The sequence below is a fragment of the Helianthus annuus genome, chromosome 6 (assembly GCF_002127325.2).
Source record: "Helianthus annuus cultivar XRQ/B chromosome 6, HanXRQr2.0-SUNRISE, whole genome shotgun sequence".
Lineage (NCBI taxonomy): Eukaryota > Viridiplantae > Streptophyta > Magnoliopsida > Asterales > Asteraceae > Helianthus > Helianthus annuus.
Genome location: NC_035438.2, coordinates 12,058,742 through 12,063,555, shown reverse-complemented (window position 1 = coordinate 12,063,555; position 4,814 = coordinate 12,058,742).

Genomic DNA, 4,814 nt, shown 5'->3' with positions numbered 1-4,814 from the left:
ATAATTTATGAAAGTGACGAAAAGAAGTGTAAATAAATACTTTTTTTTGTGGGTTAAACTCAAACCGAATTTGAAAATTTTATATAAACTCGAAAATCGTATCATACATATGAACTTGAATATGACCTGAAACTTCGTGGGTTTATTTTTTTTTATTGTTTTTTTTAAACATACTAAAATTATCCATCTTTGCATGAAATTGAAAAAAAAAGTTACTAATAGATACCAAATATGATTAATTATCCATCTTTGTAGTGGGGACATAATTTTCGTACTCAAGAGTCAAGACTCAAGAGACATGCATACAAGGCGACCTTACATGGCATGCAAAACGCAAGGGACGTTGACGCTATACCCTAGAAAAACATTTTCTTCTAAAGCAAAAGGGGTTTTTCAATATATAGTCAAACCTCTCTTCTAACTCCAAAATAATTTTAACGTGATAGATGAAGTAATCTGAGTCGTTTATCATATCTAATCAATGGTTAAGATGATATTGGTGTGCCATGTTTACACAATAAACGAACTAATTGATAGGAAGGGCAATTTGAGTAAAGCCCAAAATTATTTACTTTGTTTAGTTGAGTTTTTTTCCAAATTAGTGTTAGTGAAAAAATATTTACTAAAATAGTGTCTCTTAAGAAATATTTATCAAAATAGTGTTATCAATAGTTTTGTATCCATCCTTATCTCAATTTTTTATTCGATCAATCACTACGTTTTACCAAAAAAATAAACATAAAAAAATGAACAAAGGTCAAATAAGACTCATCCAAATTATATTTTATAAAGTAAAATAAGAAACATAAAAAAATAAACAAACATCCAGAGCTTTACTCGCTACCAATCAGTAGAAAAGATTTTTTTTTTAAATTTCAACTGTTAAAATAACTACTTCTCACACTTATCAATGCTATTATGTTATTTCTTTATTTTTTTTAATTTGTAATTAATTTAATAATATATTATGTATTTCTCTTTTTAGATTTAATTAATTTAATAATGTATGATGTATTTCTCTTTTTAGATGACGCAATATGTTAAAAGTTTTTATACATCTCACTATTATTTTTTCAGTGATCGTTACATGGTTTTTTAATTTTGTTTTATTCCATTAAATCTTTATACTGCTTTTGTTTTTTAACCAACCTATTACAAATTTTGTTAACTAGAAACAAGACGTATAACGCTGTAATAAACAATAAGTCTTTATAGTTTTGATGTTTGTTTAAATATTTTTATGTTTCTTATTTCACTATTTAATATATATGAGATGATTTTTAAGTGAAACGAGTTTGCTAGAAAAACATAAATATAAAAAGAGAAGAATTATATAAATTAATTAAAGGTAAAGAAAAAACTATAATGGGCAACAAACAAATATAATAAACAAGTCTTACGTTGGCTTAAAAAAATGATGATGAAAATAAATAATAAAATTACTAAACTAGTTTTTATTCAATGTTATGAAGAGAGAAACAAAATTAATGCTTTTAAACACTATTTTGGTAAATACTTTCAAAGAACACTATTTTGGTAAATATTTTTTCTACCAACACTACTTTAGGAAAAAACTCTGTTTTGTTCCATATTTTTGTATAACTCAAATAATTTTTATATGTTTTATTATTTTTTATAGAAATTATACCACAAAATCGTCAATTTTGATTATCTTTAACTTGAGTATAATATTGTTGTATGAATTTTTATAAGAATATTTAAAAAAATCGATATAGTGTAAGTATAGTACTATATATAGTATTTTTAAGAAATTGTTTTTTATATGTAGATACACTGGATAACATTCGTAAGTGTGTATCATAATTGTACGTAATTATAACCATGGGTTACATACTTAGGAATATAAGTTGCGTAATTACTTATATGTGTTATGTAATATGTAAACATATATAGGTTGCGTAATTAGTTAGATAAATTTTGTAAGTTATGCGTAATTTTTAATATCATGCGTAGTTAGAGCATGGAACATTAAATTGGGAAGGATCTCTATCACTGAATTTTATCAAGTTGCCTTTTTTAAACGCTAATGGCATTTTTAAGTTATTAATTTAAAAAGATATATCACTGTAACATATCAGAGATTGATGCTAGTCAGTTTTATGTGATTGATTGGTGCAAGTAGGTGTCAATCAAATGCAATATATTTGTGTGGAGGGAGGAAATGAATCAGCTCCCCACGCTAGAGGCATTGAGTAGAAGAAACATTCAAGTTAGTTTTCAGATTTGTATCGTGTGTGACTCAAGTGTAGAATCAACATATCATATTCTTTCATCAAACATGGTGGCATCGGTGGTGTGGCAACATATTAGTACATAGTGCAGAGTTGTAACGCCCTGCTCTTTCGTACTTTCCATAATTAGAAAGTGTTGCTTGTATTCCAATTTTTGGAAACCTTGTATTCTTGCAATCGTCTTTTCGTTGTAATCATTGTAAAATCCGAGACTTGGATCATAATGAAATTCGTATTCTCTTTACATTCATGGTATACACGTTTCATGCATTCAAACTTATTAAACACACGACACTTTATTCACAATTTGTGCAAAATACATCAAACTTGCAAACACGTGACTGTATGCTCATTTTATGCTAATTCGATACTTAACCTCGACAAACATGCTTCTTTATACTTGTTTATATTTGTTTTTGTGAGAAAATTTCATTTCATGCCTTCATTGTCACACCCCAACCGATGACGGAAACATCGGGGCGCGACACTGAGCGAAACAGATTGTTGAGAGAAATTCCATAACGACTAAATTACCAAATAATTAACATTAAGTCCTATACCGTAACCCATTAAGTAATCTAATTATTACAGACATAGATATTCTCCAAACAAAAGCATGTTCCGACAACTCAGATTTTAAATAAAAATAAGATAAATTGTTTTTGTTTCTAGACTCTCAATCCTACTTGATTCCATGAAAATCAAGCAAAAAGCACAACGTCCTAGCATATAGCATCCTAAACACTTGTCACATACGTTAAAATAGAGGTCAATACACATAGTGTAAAGGTGAGCATACAAGTTTATTAGATATAATAGAGTTCGAAATCGTTTACGCCTAACCAGCATGTAACATGTATAAAGTGAAGGCAAGTAGGTTATCGACAGAAATATGCACAGACGTGACTGCGAGTTGTAGAATGCGCAACACATATCCTCACTGGGACACGTGAAGTAAAGCCCTTAACAACCCTTGTCCACGACAGGTGCTGAGTCCAAACTATAGTACTATCGTTGCTAAGGTGTCAGGCAACAATCACTGTGTTAACATAACATACAAGCATTCATCGAATAACACGTAGCATGCAATAACGGTTAGCGTATAAATAGTGTTTGCGTTGTGTGTCGATTGTGATTTAGTATAAGTAACGTATGTAACACCCAAAAGTGCATAATGCGAAAAGGGATCGAGTATACTCACAGATAGCTTTTAACTTAATAAACACTGCCTTGGATTGAAGGGAGCGCTGAGAGAGATTAGCCTGAACAGTTAACGATAGCATAAATGATAAGCGGCGCGCAAAACGGTGCAAAGTGGTAAATGTCAGATGGCAATCCGATCGGATAGCCAGTCGATCGGGTGTCAATCCGTTCGGATGGTCATCCGGTCGGATGGCCATTCGACTGGACGGACTCCTCATTTGGTGTAGAGATGTTTGTGTATGATGGTTTGCCTTTTGAAGTTTTCGTTGTAGCATTTTGAAAACAGAGAGGTATCTCTACCTTTCAGGTCGGTCGATCGAACGCCAGTTCGATCGGACGGCGATCCGTTCGGCGAGGTAATTCTCAGAGAACAAGTTCACAGCAGTGTTGTCACTCGATCGGATAGTCTACCGATCGAGTGGCAATCCGTTGTAACTGAAAATGCATTGAACATGTTGAAAATTGTTTAAGTGTTGAAGTCCTAAACATCACAGAATCGGATGGTAGTTCGATCAGATGGCAATCTGATTGGATGGTAATCCGTTCGACATTCAGCTCCTCCAAAGTTGAAACAAAAGTCTAAGTGTGGGACCAAGGTGCTAGCCGATCGGATGTTGTCCGATCGGATGGCATCCGGTCGGACGACAATCCGTTCCGATGGCCTGATCGTCTTTAACACTTGGTTGTTTGGAAGTTTGTAGTTTTGATCGAGACGGTGTGATATCGTATCAAGCAACAGAACCTCGTCAAGACCCAGGTGATCCGATCGGACAGGAAATCACCCTAGTCCGGTCAGTCAGTGGTTCGAGTCGATGGTTCATACTTGACCCGAAACCGGTTGTCTCTTGGATAGAAACCAGATCTAGAACCAACACATCAGTAAGAATGAGTAGAAGATCAAAACTAGCTCCAATTCTATCGGTTTTGAGTGCATTGAGTGTAAAAGAGATGAAAGAAAGTTAGAAAACCATCTTTCAATCCTTTTCACCATGCATATGTTCAGATCTAAGCAAGATCTTTGTTTATTCGTGTGGAAATCGTCCAAATCTAGGTTGTTCTTGGTGGGTTGAAGCCAAAACATGAAGTTCATAAGAACTCCATGATGACATCACCCTAGAACACCTCAAATCCAATGATTTCACGGTTAAAAGTTAAGATTCAAAAGATAGAAAGATGAAGGAGTGCGTGTAGATCAAGAAAGTACAAGATTTAGGTTGAAAACTTACAAGAATCGCGAGAAATCGAGAGAAAGAAGCTTGAGAGCGGCTGGGTCGCGTGAGAGGCTGTCACATCAAGTGATGTGACATATGAAGGGTATTTATAGGGTTTCCTAAAAAGGAAAGCGCCTAGAATCGAGTG